Genomic DNA, 15788 nt, shown 5'->3' on the forward strand with positions numbered 1-15788 from the left:
TTCCCCTGGAACTTTCCTTTCTAACTCTCTATTGCTGACAAGGGTACTGCCATCCTTCCAGTCACCCAGGTTTTAACCCTAAGTGGCATACACATGTCTTCACTCCTATACCCAGTCTGTTGTCTTAGCTTGTCGATTTTACTTTCTTAATGGCTCTCAAATATGCTCCTTTCTTTCCTAGGATACTTCCCACTTTCCTAGGATACTTCCCCTACTAAAGGGCTTTAGCATTTCAAGCTTCTCTGCACTCCTATCCACTCTCCATCCCACTCATTTGTCAAGCTGATCTTCCTACAACTCAGGACTGACAATATCATTCCCCTTACGCAATAAACTCCAGTGTTTCCTTATTACCTCCTCACCCCTTTCTTCCCCGTTTTTCTCCCCACAGATAAAGGGCCCTTACCAGGTCTACCTTTGTTCCATGAGCATTATCAACTTTTATACCAAAGAGCCAATTTTTGTTGTTGTTCGGTGATTTTTTCAGTCATGTCCAACTCTTTGTGACCCCTTGTGGGGATTTTCTTGTAAACATCAGTATTAGTGGTTTGCCATTTCCTTCTCCACTTCATTTTACAGATGAAGAAAATGGTCACATAGATAGTAAGAGTCTGAGGCCAGATTTTAAGCTCAGGAAGATGAGTCATTGTGATTCCAGGCCTAGCATTCTATCTGCTTTAACACCTAGCTATTCATTAATGTCTTTTTTTTTTTTTGGTGGGGGAAATAAAAGTAATAATGTAGGCACAAAAGAAAGTTTCACACTCTTTTCTCTTAAGGCAGATGTAATAATTTTAGAAATCAAAATAATATTTTGCCTCTGAAATGTGTATGTGTGTGTGTTTGTCTATCTTATAGGTACCTATTTATTACAGGCAATTTTTGCCTTACTTTGTATCTAAAGTAATTAGTCCAGTGCCTGGAATATGCTGTATTCTTTTTGATACATTAACCCTCCTTCCTTACCCTGTACATACCTAAATTTGTCAGGAGCCCTGATTCATTCTTCTGCTTGGAAAAGCCAGAGTTGAGGATAGAGATAGATAGATAGATAGATAGATAGATAGATAGATAGATAGATAGATAGACAGACAGATGATAGATAGATAGACAGATAGATAGACAGACAGACAGACAGATAGATAGATGATGGACAGACAGATAGATAGATAGATAGATAGATAGATAGATAGATAGATAATAGAGAGAATATTTACTAAGAAGTTTATTGGTCCCAGTGATGGAGTTCAGACTCTGGGAACCTCCCTGAACTCCCCTTGAATCTTTCCACTTAATCTGGTTTTTCATATTCAAATCTGTCATCCTAGGCCTAGCCAGGCCTTCCATTATCTGTTACCTCTTGATTCCCCACCTACTTCCTCAGTCACCCCAATCCCATCAAGATCCTCCTTAGACCCTCCTCCCAGACTACTAGACCACCTCTAGATCTTCCCCAGGACTTTCTGTATGTAAATTCCATCTGGCCTCCATGAAGGTGTTCAGGTTTAATCCATCACAGACTCTGTCTAGCTGAGATTCTATCTGGCCCACTTGTGAATACAAGCACTACAAATGCTTAGGCTCCTTAAGAGTCAACCCAATATGGTGAATCTTTAATAAACTTTGTTTTTCTCTGGCTTTAAGAAGGCTTGAATCGAATTCATTTGAGCAGGACCCAGCATGTTGGTATTCCAGGGTCCCCAACACCCCTGAATGTCAATACCAGGAACTATGCTAGAAGAAAATCCTTGCTAGAATCCTTTTTTTAAAATTACTCCCAGGGCATTAAAAATGACTATATTTCATACTTTTCTAAAATGCAGAATTCCATTACAAGGCCCATAAGATCTAAGATACTGCACCCACTCCCTCTTCCTAGGGAATCCCTTTGTCTTAGCTGGGGGGATTCAATCTGATTCCAATCATTTCAACACAGGACTAGTCTTTAATGAGATGGGGAATTGGACTTCCTTTTCCCCAAGACTCTGATTTAATTAAACCTCATATTCCGTCAGCAAATTAGTAAAAGTTAGGTATAGGCTTATGCCTAATACTTTCCCAGAAAAGGGGAGTTTAAAAGGTACTCAATGCAAACTATGAATTTGGTTTAGGTCAAATATTTTATTTCCTACACACAAAAAGAGTGCAAAAAACACTCACAAGTTTGAATTTGACCAAAACAAAGTTGATATAAATACATATCCTAACAGCATCTTGTCTAGCTGGGCTGGGAGAACTAAGGAAAAATATCCAAAGAGTTTGAAATTCCACATATGTTTCTAAAAGAATATTCTCTGTGGATTGAAATAGGATACCAATAATCACTCTCAGTACACTAGAACTTTTAAAATCTGCACTATTGAAAATAGCTGAAAAACATATGATAACAGGGGCCTCAGGATTGCAAAAGAGATTGTTTCTGCTTGATTTCATTAAGGTTCAACAAAAAGGAAAATGGAAAATTCCTTAGAAGTAAACTTTTGAGCAGAGACTTTCTCCTTCTGTTTTTGTGGGCCTAGCACAATGACTAGCAAATAGTGTTTAATAAAGGCTTTTTGATTGACTGATCCATTGCAAATAACTGGTAGCAGAGGTGGAGAAGTGAGATATCAAAGAGTAAAATGGGCTGGCTTTGAAGTAATTTCCTGTTGCTAGAAGTGTTCAGTGAAGTTTGACTTCCTGTGAGGGCACTAGGTTTGATCATTACTGAAGTCATTTCCAAATCTGCAAGTTTATGCAGATGAATTATTGTAGTTCTTCAACATAGTGACACTTTCCTTTAGGAGTGTTTTAATACCAACAAAAGATAAAGGATAGCACAAAATATTAAGCCAAAATTTTTATAATGTGGCATAAGTGGAATGGCCCATGGGGGTTATCTATTAAACTTTCACTAATGTTCCCTGCCTGGTTCCAATCCACATGTGAACACTTGGATTTACTTCTGGCCATATGTGACTGTTGAAGACTTCTCTTATTGGACACTAAACCCAAGGAACTGGTGATTCAGGGGTTGTGCATGAACAAACCACTGGACTCTTGCAGCAACTTCTTTTCCAGCAGAGAGAGAAACAGTATAGGTATGAGAAAGAATCCATTTGGACCGCTACTCTATTCCAATCAGTATCAATTTGATATGATTCCATAAGGGTAGTGATTCTAATTTCCTCAGAACCGTGAGCTGCAGATTGTAAGATTACTTGCTAACTAGAGGCCCTTCACCCTTGTTTTTTCTTGTCATAGTGACCAAGCCCAGTGTGGAGCAGAAGTGAGTCAATTACATGGAAAGTCCTCCAATTTATTTTTGTGCCTCTGAACCACTCTCTTGCCCAACATGAACAGGTGACCATTTTATGACCACTTAGTCAGTGGAGATGTCCCATGCTCCACCCAGCATATGATACTTCTGCGATTTGTCATTTTTGACCCTTAAAGCAAGATGTATCAATGAGATTCTGCACTGAATCTTTTGTATATTTTATTATCAAACCTTATTAAAAAAAACACAAAGTCCTAGAAAAGGGGGTCATCTTAGATTGTGAGGAAGATCTGAGGGGACCATGGACCCTTTAATAAAGTGCCATGGGCTCAGAGCTCTGCCTCAGTCTCTTCTGTTGTAGGTTGGACAACTTTAATCCCCACACTGGTCTGAGAGCAACTGATCCCATTCCCTTACCCTGCCATATGGCTGTGAGGCTTTGTATGATCAAAATCAATTGAGTTAAGATAAGAAATTTTTTTAGTTGTTAGATTGAATGGCCTCTTCTCAATCTTCACTCTTGCCCTTTCTGCATTATTTTTATACTGTTGATTACCCTTTCTCAGACATACTTTTCTCTTGAGTTTTCATGATACTATTTCTTTCATCCTTCTTCTACTGCTCTAATGACTCCTTCTTGTCTCTTTTGATAGATTTAATTCCATGTCATATGGAAAAACTATGGGTACATGGCACAACTCTATCCTTGTCCTTCTCTTTTCTCGCGATAGGTTCTCATTTGGAGATGAATCAGCTACCATGAGTCCAGTTGTCAGTCTCTGCATGTGATTCTTTGATAGATATATCTAACTCTAATCTAACCTTGAGATCCAGGCCCATATCACACACTGCCCACTGGACATTTTTAACTGAACATCCTATAGGCATCTCAAATTCAATATGTCCAAAAAAGAACTTATTACCTGTCTTGTAAACCTACCTGTCTTTCATACTTCCTTATCACTGTTCAAGGGGCCAGCATCTTTCTAGTCTCTTTGGTAAACAAACAAGTTTTATATTGTCATGTCCTAAAATTAGTCAACTTTATGAATGGAGGAATAAAACATCATTACTGGCAATAAAGAACCTTGGTTGCCTGAACAGGGACTTGAACCCTGGACCCTCAGATTAAAAGTCTGATGCTCTACCGACTGAGCTATCCAGGCCCTCCGACATGGCTGTAGGCATTGCCTTACTCAAAGCAAGAACCTGAAAAAAAAAGACTTTTAAAAGGGCCAAGGTCCCCCATTCCATCCCAGGCCATCTCCAGTCATCCTGATCGATATCTGGCCACTGGATCCAGATGGCTCTGGAGGCGAAAGTGAGTCTGATAACCTTACACAGTCCTCCCTCACTGAAATCCAAGTCATTTGCAAGTCGTGTCATCATCTCCTTGATGTCATAGTCCTTTTGAGAATGAAGGACAAACCACAACAACACAATAGACTTTCCATAACAGGATAGCAAAACTGCCACCCTAGTGGATGTCCCAACAGCAGAGTCAGAGGAAAAGTTTCTTATACATTTAGGAGGAAAGGGAGAGGGATTCACCTTAGTTATCAAGTCCTGGTCATTCAATCCTAGTTGCCCTCAGCAATCCAAACAAGGAAAACCACTTCATTCTGGCTGTTTTGCCCTTTAAACCATGAATCCTAATGAAAGGGGGCAAGGATATTGGGAGATACTTTGGAAACTGGTCTAGCTCAAGCAAGTTTTGTTTATAGGGTGGGACTCGGTGTGGTTCAGCGCAACCTTATCAAGAGCAAACATCTTAAGAGGAGGAATGCAAAGACATTACTGAAATTCTGATATTAATAGGATCATTTAAGGGACTTAATTGTGAGGGGAAGGGTAACAACAAATAAAGATGCTTATCACTTGCTACCAAGTAAAGAATCAGTCCTTGTTATCATAGCCAATTTCATTAAACCAAAAGAAATTCAGCCAGTCAAGCATTTGTTAAGGACCTACTGTGTGCTTTATTAGGTGGGATAAAGGGGCAAATGGAGTCAGTTACTTCTCTTGTTCAGACATGTTTGTCATGACCCCGTTTTGGAGGTTTTCTTGGCAAAGTTACTAAAGTGGTTTGTCATAACAGGGTTAAGTGACTTGCCCAGGATCAAACAACTACTAAGTTGCCTTCTACTAAGGCTAGATTTGAAATTCATGAAGATAAAAGTTTTCCTTATTCTATGCTTATGCTCTACTCTGCACTACCTAGCTGCTCACAGGCCAACTATGGACTATTTTTAGCTTTAAAAAAATTCTCTTTCGACACTGCCAAAGTGATTTTCCTAAAATTTTGGTTTGACTGCATCCCTTGTCTATTTGATAGATTTCCGTGGCTACTTATGATCTCTACTATCAAATATAACTCCCAGATTGGGCAACTAAAACTCTTCACAGCCTGATCATATCCCACATTTAAAGCCTTACACATTATTACTCTCTGCATACTTTATAAGTCGGACAAACTGGCCTTCCTGCGGCTCCTCACACTTAATACTCTGTCTCCTATCTCCATGCCTTTACATTGGGTGTTCCTGATGCCTGGAGTGCATTCCTTTCCCATCTCCACCTTTTGGAATCCCTAGTCTCCTTCAAGAAACAGCCTGAGTGTTGTCTTCTGCAATAGACCTTTCTGGGTACTCCCAGCACTTCTCTAAATCCCAAAGCTACCTTGTATCTTTTTTATTTATTTTCTGTTTATATGTTTAGAATGTAACATTCTTGAAGGCATCTTTGTATCTTCTATTCCTAGCCGTGTCTGACACATAGTAAGTATTCATTTAAGCAATCCTTGTTGACTGATCAGAATGGTTAACTTGTGTTGACATAGTAAGAATCTAGGATTATCTTAAAGTTAGAACTATTGGAGAAATCCTATTTCAATGAATCTGCATGAACTTGTATAGCTTTAGGTACTACCTCAAACCATACATCCAGGCTTTCAATGCCACATGATCCTCATCTGCATCTTCCCCTTACTCCTCTGGGGAGAATCTATCCTACCTTCCAGAGGCCACACCTCACACCTATCATATTGGCCAAGATAACAAGAAAAGGAAAATGACAATTGTCAGAGAGATTTGTGAGAAGATTTCAGCAATGGCTCATTGCTGGTGGAACGGAATCTGTCCAGCTAATCAATAAAGCGATTTGGAACTATCCCCCCACCCCAATCACTGAACTGTATATACCCTTTGACCCAGACATATGACAATTAGACCTATATCCCAAGGAGATTAAAGGAAAAGGAATAAAAAGACCTATAGGTATAAAAATGGTGATTCTTTTTGTTGAAGCAAAAACTAGAAACAAAATTGCTCAGGGAATGACTGACAAACTGTGGTATACTAGTGTAAGGAATGTTATTACATAGTAAGACATAAAGAGAGTTTCTGAAACTTGTATGAAATGATACAGAGTGAAATGAGGAGAATCAAGAAAGCACATTACAAAGATAAACAACTTTGAAAGAATTGAGAACTCCTATGACTAGCTGTGACTCCAGAGGACTGGCGATGAAGCGTGCTTGCCACCTCCTGGTAGAGAGATGATGGTGGTCAACTCAAGGAGCAAAATGAAAATACACTGTTGGACACAGCAAATGTATGGCTTTGTCTTTGCTTAACTAGACACATTCATTTAATCTAACAAAAATCTATCTTTTATCCCTACCACCTGCCACCTCTCCATTAAAATTAAATAAAAAAGAAAATCCTTGTAACCAATATGCTTTTGATCATGGTCATTGGTTACGAGGATTGTGCCTTTCTTTTTTTCTCTCTCTTTTATTGGAGGAAGTATGGGGAGGAAAGAGGGAGTTAGCAACAGTATTGGCAAAAAAGAATTTTTAAAAAGAGTGTCATTGAAGCATTTTGTAATGCACAGAAGAGAAAAGAAGGAAGTTTAAGACGAAATCCAGACTGGTAGGACAGTTTTAAAGTAACATGCTGAACTTATTACATAAAAATGTATGTGTTTTTAAAAAATGTATGTAATAGAGGATAATATTTTTCTGTTATACTTTGTATATGAATAGTGTGGGGGTGCTTATTAAATTGAGGTGACTCCTATTTGGTGTTTGTGACTTTCTTTGTATTCCCAGAACTTAGCATAGTGATAGTACGTAATAAATAAATATTGGTCAATTGACTAATTTCCTAAAGGAGGGGAGATGCTACCCTATGGCCTCCAAGTTTCCTTATTCTATGACCTAAGGCAATGAGAAGTTGAGGTAACTTGTCCAGGGTCACACACCACTATGCTTCTTTATCTGCGGGATGGGGACCTGTATCGGGCTGGCCTGCTCACTAGTCGACTTTGTTCACCTGATTAAAGAATTATGCATTTTCTAAAAGTTCTAGGGAAGGAGATTTTAAAAACCAATAGCTCTAGGCAAAGATCCTTATCTTTTTGGGGGCTGAGGGGTCTGGGTGGGGTAGGAGTGAGTCCTGGACCCTTTGGTAGTCTGATGAACCTTTCCTGGAATCACATTTGTAAATGCACAAAATGAAATACATGGAATTTCAGAGGAAGCCAATTATATTGTAATAGTTATCAAAGATCTTTTTTAAAAATAAGTTTATAGACCCCAAGTTTAAGTAAGAACCCCATGTTTCTAGCGTCTCTGATCCAGAACAGCATTCCGAAATGTGTGTAGTAGTAGTAGTAGTAGTAGTAGTAGTAGTAGTAGTAGTAGTAGTGGTAGTAGTGGTAGTAGTAGTAGTAGTAGTAGTAGTAGTAGTAGTAGTAGTAGTAGTAGTAGTAGTAGTAGTAGAAGTAGTAGTAGTTTTAGCACAACTCGGCTTTTATATTACCAAAAAAAAAAAGCTTGTGACTTGAAGCGCAAAGACAGTTGGACTGTGATCACACTGCTAGAGAAAGAAAAAGTCGGGGGAAATAGGGTTTTCCTATTTAATCAAAGATCCTTAAATTGACGGAGTACGCTTCTCTTCTAGTGATTACGGTCCATTTCAAAGAATTTAGCTGCTAAGTGCCCCACCACGCCTTATATTACGCACACTGTAATACGTCACGAATCCTAAAACATTATGCAAATGAATCGTAAAGGTTGTTGGGAGAGCACTGTTTGGGAGTATGAGAGAAGTGGAATATGACTTATTTCAGTTCTCTTAAGGGGAAAAAACGGAGAAAGGATTACTTTTTTAAGTGACAATTGGGTGGAGTGAAAGGAAGAGAAAGTGAAACGTAATTCGTCATAAGCTTAGTCAGAGTCAAATTATTCTGGGTTTGGCTACCGGAGAAGCTTCGGTATCGTCAGTACGGTACATCCTTACCTGTTACTCCTTCTTTGGAGAACAGTAAATGATGATTGGAGCCTGCATGACACGTGATTAGTGTCTCTGCAGCAGCTTGGAGATGGCGACGAACTCCTTGCTGCTCCTATCTGATTCGTACTGACGATGAAAGCACTTTTTTATATGTTTAAGTTGCTAAAAATAGACAACTAATACAGTATCAGATTCTTACCTAAACGTTTTAATACGGAAAGAAAACCATGTTCTAGAGTGAGGAAAAAGACAAGAAGTAATTACAGTAAAATTTTGGCATGAAAGTACTAGAAATTGCTTAGCATTTCTTCAGGAGATTAAAACAGGAAAGAGAACTGTAAGCAGAAATAAGAGAAAAAGCAAGGAGCTAAGAGATGTAGCATTTGGGTAATCTGCTAACTCCTAGTTTCTTCATGTTCATCAGTGGGATCCTGTAAGAAGCAGACTTTAGAAGCAGCAACGGAGAAAAAAAATTTTCCTTTACCGTATTATGTTCAATAGACTGTCACCTAAGGGTTTCAGCGGAGACAGTGGAGGAAATGGCGGGTCTACTTCCCTCCTGACGGTTTTTCTTTCTTTCCTTCCTTTTTGCCTTCTTTCTTTTCCTTAGTCTTCCAGCACGGCCCCACGTCTCCCTCCTTCTTCCCCCTCAATTCTTTTAACGCGAGAAAAACCTAAATGCATTGTGAAATTCCAGAAAAGATTGTGGGATGAGAAAGAACCACCGTAAGTAACGAAGCCAAGCTGAAAGTGAGATGTGTTAATATACCAGTTAAACTGTAATCTAGGGCAGCAGAGTGGCGCAGCGGAAGCGTGCTGGGCCCATAACCCAGAGGTCGATGGATCGAAACCATCCTCTGCTAATAGTAACTTTTTCTATTTTTTTTTTCCTTTGTTGGTTTTTAACCGCAGGGAAGAGGATCGAAATAGATTTTAATCCCGAAACGCAAAGAAAGAGGAGGGCTTTCACGGTCAGTGGCTTTTGATCAGCGTCCTGATTTTGCCAATTTTCCGGAGTTTTTCGCCTTTGCGTACTGTTTACAAAAGTGCAAGCTGAGCATAAGGCTCAAGAGAGTAAAAACCTCAAAACCACGAAAACATTTTTAACCCAAAAGGGTTTAAGTGTATCTTTCAAAAAATGTCTTTCTTTTAAAAAAATGACTTTCTTTACTCTTCATCCTGGTCTCCCCCTCCCATAACTTTTAAAAATTAATAAAGCGTCGGTTTATTCAGTATGTATTGGAATAGATAATGAAGGCCATAAAATAGATCAAAATTTTAAAACGGAGAAAGAAAATAGCCGGATTAAAAAAAAAAAGAACAAAACCTTCGAAAAGGACATCTTACGGTTCAGATTAGTGTCTAGCAGAGTGGCGCAGCGGAAGCGTGCTGGGCCCATAACCCAGAGGTCGATGGATCGAAACCATCCTCTGCTAAGCTTCGTATTTTACAAAATAAAAAAAGACATTGCTTTCGGCTACTGTAATTTGCGGTTGCTACGTAAAGAAGGGAAAGAAATACACAAGGCTCATCAAAGGAAAACAGAACGCAAATGGAGAGAAAAGGCTGAATGAGGCCCATCTCTTAAGTGACTTTAGCTTCCAGCTGGGAGAGAAAGGCACAGGCTTCAGAGATGAGCACACAGAACCAGTAACATCGTTTTCCTCCTAAGTTGAGAGGCAGGGTCGAGCAACCTAATGGGTCAGGGCGGGCTACTGACCTTTGGATCCCTGTGCTCCCTCGTTTCGCTTCAAGAAGCATGTTTGAATTCTCTCTACCATTTGCAAAGAGCAGGGGCCAGACGGTAAGCTCCTACCTCCCACCGTGAGACAAGGGCAGAGGACAAAAATAATTCCGTTCCTCATACCCACTGTCTTTACTTCTGTGAAGTCGAATCATTCATTGAGCAGGCTGCACGTCCATTGCATTGTCTATAGAGGAATCTTCACTCCAATTAAACTATTTAAGACAACCGAGTTTCAGATGAAGATGAGTTTCACAATCTGAACATTCCCCATCTCTGGGCATAGCAGAAGGAAAGAAACTGATTCTCTCCAAAAGGGACTGATTGGTTTTAGGGAATAAATAACCTGAAGAGAAGGCAGCTAAACTTCCTTCTCACTCTCTTGTCGTATGGTCCCACTCCCACCACTGGACTGAGACTGACACAGCCCAGGGCATCTATAATGTCTTGCTAAATGCAATGGCCTTTTCTCAGTCCTTGTCCTTCCTGACCTCTCTGCAGAATTGGACACTCTCCGTGACCGTTTTTCCTCTCTGGGTTTTCATGACACTGCTCTGATGTGGTTTTCTTCTCCTCAGTCTCTTCTTAGTCACCTTGGAAGGCTGATCATTCATATGTCCCCCAAGTCTTTGCCCTGAGCCCTCTCCTCTCTCTACACTGTCTTATCAGTTCCCATATGTTTAACCATCACAGCGTGGATAATTCCCAAAACTACATATTGCAGTCCTCTCTTCTCCCAGTTCCAGTGCTTCATCTCCTTATCCTTATATTTCATCTCCTGTCTCCTAATCTCCCCCTGGATAAGCATCTCAGACTCAGTTTGTTCAACACAGAGGTCATTATCTCACCCCCTAAACACACCCTCTTGCCAACTAGGAAATACACTTGATTTCTTAAAAAAAATTAAATTAAAAATTTCATCCTTGAGTCTTTACTCTCTCTCATCCCCTTCATAGCCAAGCAGTTGTCATGTCTTGTCCGTTTCAGCTCATCAACATCTCACCTTCATCCCCTTCTTTCTCTACATACAGTTTCAGGCCTGAACTATTGCAAACACTTCCTATTTAATGTTAATAGTAATACCAGCAATAGTTAATACTTATTACTTAGTAGCATTATAAGGTTTGTAACGTACTTTATTACAAATATTATCCCATTTAAAATTTGATATTTCTGCAGTCATTCTCTGCTCTTTCTGATTTACACAGTTGCCAAAGTGTGATAGGCCTGGATCAAAGTCTGACATCTGGATTTGATCACTTCCATCCTCAAGAAACTTCAATATCCTCCCCCCTCAAAAAAACAAACAAACTTGGGACAAAATGTAAACCCTTGTTTGGTCTTCCAAACACTCTACAATTTGACTTCAACTTACCTTTCCAGGATAATCACATTTTACTCTGCCTCACACATTCTACACTCCTGCAAATGGGTAGGCCCAACTGCTGATTTATTTAAAGCAGCCTCCCATATCCCACCAATGTACCTTTGTACAGGCAATATCTGGTCACTGGATCCAGATGGCTCAGGAGGAGAAAGTGTTTCAGGTGACCTTGCACAGCCCTCCCTCACTCAAAACAAAGTCAAATGCAAGTCATGTCATCATTTCTCTGATGTCATGGTCTTCTTTGAAAATGAAGGACAAACACAACATGTGAATAGACTGAGCTGCCTGAATGGAGACCCAGCTAGCTGGGAAACTCAATTCATCTTCTCCCTTCCTTCTCCTTTCCAAAGGAAGGTAAATTTGGATGGCCAGAGGCTTCTCAGTTAACTTAGGGTTTACTGACTAGATGTCCTTTTTCTCTTTCTCTCTTCCTTCCTCCCTTCCTCCCTTCCTCCCTTTCTCTCTCTCTTTCTCCTTCTTTTTCTCCCTCCCTTTCTCCCTCCTTCCTTCCTTTTTTTCTTTCTTTCTTTCTTTCTTTCTTTCTTTCTTTCTTTCTTTCTTTCTTTCTTTCTTTCTTTCTTCCTTCTTCCTCCCTTCTTTCCTTCCTTTCTCAAAACCTTAAACCCAGTGCACTCTGAAACCCATAGACTGGACAATAATAGGTCCCTGCCCAAGCTCCACTTAATAACTATTTTCTGGACCCTCCTGGCTTACAGTGATTATCAATGGTAACTGTTTCTCTTTCCCTCTCAGCTTGATTTAGTTATTTTTTTCTTTTACTCATTAAAGGGACCATTCTCTGACTACTTCTTAAAGAGGCCTCTTCACTGAATGGGCATTACCTCCCTCTAAGTGAATGCCTGAAAAGGCCTTAGCCTAAAAAGGTCAAGATCTCCCATTGCATCCTGGGCTATCTCCAGTCATCCTGATGAATATCTGGATTCAGATGGCTCAGGAGGAGAAAGTGAGGCTGGTGACTTTGCACAGCTCTCCCTCACTCAAAACAAAGTCAAATGCAAGTCACGTCATCATTTCTCTAATGTCATGGTCCTCTTCGAAAATGAAGGATGAAAACAACACAGTAACAACGACCTTTGTACAGGCTGTTGCTCACACTTAGGATAAACTCCCTCCTCATCTCTGCCTCCTGGAATTCTTAGATCCCTCAAGACTAAGCTACAATGCTACCTGCTTCAAAGGACCTGTCCTCATCCTCTCAATTGTGAGGGCTACCTTCCGCCCTCCCATCGTTGTGTATTGGTTTTGTATATATCCTAAATGTACTTATACATAAATAAAGTGTAGACCCCCAGTAGAAGATAAATTTCTTCAATTAGTAGTAAATAAACATTTGTGAAGAGCCTACTGTGTGCTCGGTGCTTTCCTGAGCACTAGGGAGACAAAACCAGAACAAAATAAAGAGGACAGTCCTGGCTCTCAAGAAGTTCATAATCAAATGAAGAAAGATAGCACAGAAAAGAAAGCTAAACTGGGGTGAGGAGGAAGGGAGGACATGGTGGAAAAGTCAGGGAGAGCGTCTGGGTGGGAAATGAGGAGATGGCTGTCCTGGGCTCCCTCCTTAAATGGAGGTTCATAGCTCATTGCTCTGACCTCCAGTCAGAGGGGCAGAGGGTACTTTTGAGTCAGGTACTAAGACAGAGTCAATCTTGTAGGATAATGAAGTTTCCCATGATGAAGTTCCTATGTGCATGGTAGAGAGGTCAAAGGAGGACTGCCATATAGGAAACAAAATTCCTTGAGAGCAAGATTATCTTACTTCTGTACTGGTATTCTTAGAATCCAGTCCTCTCCCTGACACATTTTCAGTCTTTTCAGTCATGTCTGACTCTTCATGACCCCATTTAGGATTTTCTTGGCAACGATTCAGGAGTAGTTTGCCATTTCTTTTTCCTGCTCATTTTACAGATGAGGAAACTGAGGCAAATTAAGTGGCTTGCTTGGAATCACACAGCTAGTAAGTGTCTGAGGTCAGAATTGACCTCAGGAAAATGAATCTTCCTGACTCCAGGGTTGGTATTTTATCCATTGCACCTACCAGGCACATAATAGGCTCTTAATAAATGCCTATTGGTTGACTGACTGAAAAGAGAATGTCAGAGCTAGTCTTGGTGATTATAGAGTGGAAAGATGTTAGAAAATCAGACTCTCAGTAAGGAAGGTAGGAGAGAGAGACAAGGCAATTAGTCAAGAAGCCCAGGGATGCTTTTATCTGTACTCTGTGTCCATATTCTCTCTGCAGTTTCCATTCAAGGCTCCATTTTGGATTCTTCTGTGTCCAAGTTTGCCTAAATGTTGGAAGCTGACTCAGAAATTCTATCAGGCTCTTTGTGGTACCTTGCACTAATCCATCTGAGTAGAATTTCCCCTTTTGCTGTTCATGACAGTGAAATCCAAAAGCCTCAAGTACAGATAACCTAGATCATTGATTCCAGACAAAGAATGGAGGCCCATTTGCATAAAACGAAATGCTTATTTTTTTAAAAGTCGTATTGTTCAAACCAAGGGCTTTTCTCACTTGTCCAAGGAGACCTTATGAACTGAGTTATTCACAGTGTTAAACTGGTTATTGAGGACTGGGGGGCAACCCCCAACTTCCACCAGCCATTGATTCTGCTGAATTAAGTCTGGTGAGATCCCAGGTCTTCTGGAGAATTTTTGGCCTTGGTCTTAGCTACAAGCAAAGGAGAGCCCTCAAAATGCATATCTACAGTTTTATTCTCTAATAAAGGTTTTATAACTAGTGTTTATGCATATATTTTAAAAATGCTTTGATATCAGAAATTCAATATAATTGATTTCTTTGATTATAAGTATTTTAATTCGGTGTATTTAAAAACATTTTTCTGAGAAGGTCATAGGCTTTACCAGACTGACCACAATACAAAATAGGTTAAGAATCTTTGCTTCAGAGAGAGTGGGGTTTAATGGGAACTCTCAGAATATAAGCTGTATGTGAGAATTCTTAGCTCAGGAATGAACATGTTAACCTAGTATAAATTGAAATGCCATATATGTGGACCCAGGTTCATCATATAAGACAATAGAAAACTATCAATAATGGCATGTTATAATAAAAATATAATTTTTAACCCTAGAAATAGAAAGTATGCAACCTCTCTTATCAAGCATTTGGCACTGCATTACTTTAGCTGGTCTCAAGGAGAAAAGAGGAGACAAAAGGGGGAAAGGTGAGGGGAGGCAGCTCACTGACCAGAGATCCATGAGCATAGATGGTCAAAGACCAGAACTCCAGAAGCCTTGCCTACTACTGGCCAGATGAGGCCCCATGCTCAGTCAAACATCCATTGTCTTGGAAATGATTGTGTCCACTCAAATGGAAAACTTCAAGGTTGAGTGGGATAGGTTTAGTGAAGACTTCTCAGATTGTAATTCTTCTCCCAGGGGTGAGGTAAGGCCTAAAGGCTCAAGGTTACAATATTTTTAGAATAGAATAGTTCCATATAAGGATATAAAACTGTGTAGTGTATTAGGGTCTCAATGATTGGGCAAAACTCACATAATTCCTCGATGTCTTCATTTCAAAAAGGATTGGTTAGATTTCGTGTCTAGAATGTAAGATCATATTCTCAGCTAATGAGGATAATGGTCAGTGGGGAAGGAGGGACTTGCGTTAGGGTCTATATAAATCACTGCCCTTTTCTTTGTCTTCGGCTTTCCTACTCCTACAGGTAAGCCCCGCTTCTCGAGAATCAAATAAATCTCTTTTCTGTCACCACTTTGAGAGGCCTCTGAGTAATTGATTTATGTAGGGACCTGAGCCATCCCACACAGTTGGGGGGCTTTGCCCGGGATCTGTGGCCTTTCTGAGAGACGGCTGACAGCTCAGTTCAAAGACTGGGGGCCCGTGGGGAGATTTCCCCATCGTCCTTGAAAAGGGCTGCTGGGCCTCCCTCTCTGCAAGGTAACGACCGGAAGCAAAGGAACTCAGTGAAGACAGAAAAGAATAGTGATAGGGACTCCAAAGACTCCGAAGCTGTAAAGTGTGTAAAAAGGGGGGGGGGGCCTGGGTGTCAATTCGTTGAGTCTTAGATACACTCGGGGAGAAGGTGATGACTCCCA

General features: G+C 40.2%; 1 long non-coding RNA gene and 4 other non-coding genes across 5 annotated transcripts in view; 3 read left to right on the top strand and 2 right to left on the bottom strand.

The window, feature by feature from the left end:
- Positions 1-9320, bottom strand: part of LOC140499510 (uncharacterized) — a 35693-nt gene extending 26373 nt beyond the window's left edge. Inside the window, exon 1 of the long non-coding RNA XR_011965475.1 lies at positions 9041-9320. This is a non-coding gene — a long non-coding RNA (uncharacterized lncRNA). The remainder of the gene's footprint in view (positions 1-9040) is intronic.
- On the bottom strand, positions 4353-4425 carry TRNAK-UUU (transfer RNA lysine (anticodon UUU)). The gene has a single exon. It is a non-coding gene; the product is annotated as a tRNA-Lys (tRNA).
- Positions 8540-8677, top strand: LOC140502899 (U8 small nucleolar RNA). The gene has a single exon (XR_011966622.1). It is a non-coding gene; the product is annotated as a U8 small nucleolar RNA (small nucleolar RNA).
- Positions 9321-9347: 27 nt separating the features above from the next.
- TRNAM-CAU (transfer RNA methionine (anticodon CAU)) lies at positions 9348-9419 on the top strand. The gene has a single exon. It is a non-coding gene; the product is annotated as a tRNA-Met (tRNA).
- Positions 9420-9920: 501 nt separating this feature from the next.
- Positions 9921-9992, top strand: TRNAM-CAU (transfer RNA methionine (anticodon CAU)). Its single transcript has one exon. It is a non-coding gene; the product is annotated as a tRNA-Met (tRNA).
- Positions 9993-15788: the final 5796 nt, after the last annotated feature.

This window comes from Notamacropus eugenii, chromosome 4, assembly GCF_028372415.1.
Source record: "Notamacropus eugenii isolate mMacEug1 chromosome 4, mMacEug1.pri_v2, whole genome shotgun sequence".
NCBI lineage: Eukaryota > Metazoa > Chordata > Mammalia > Diprotodontia > Macropodidae > Notamacropus > Notamacropus eugenii.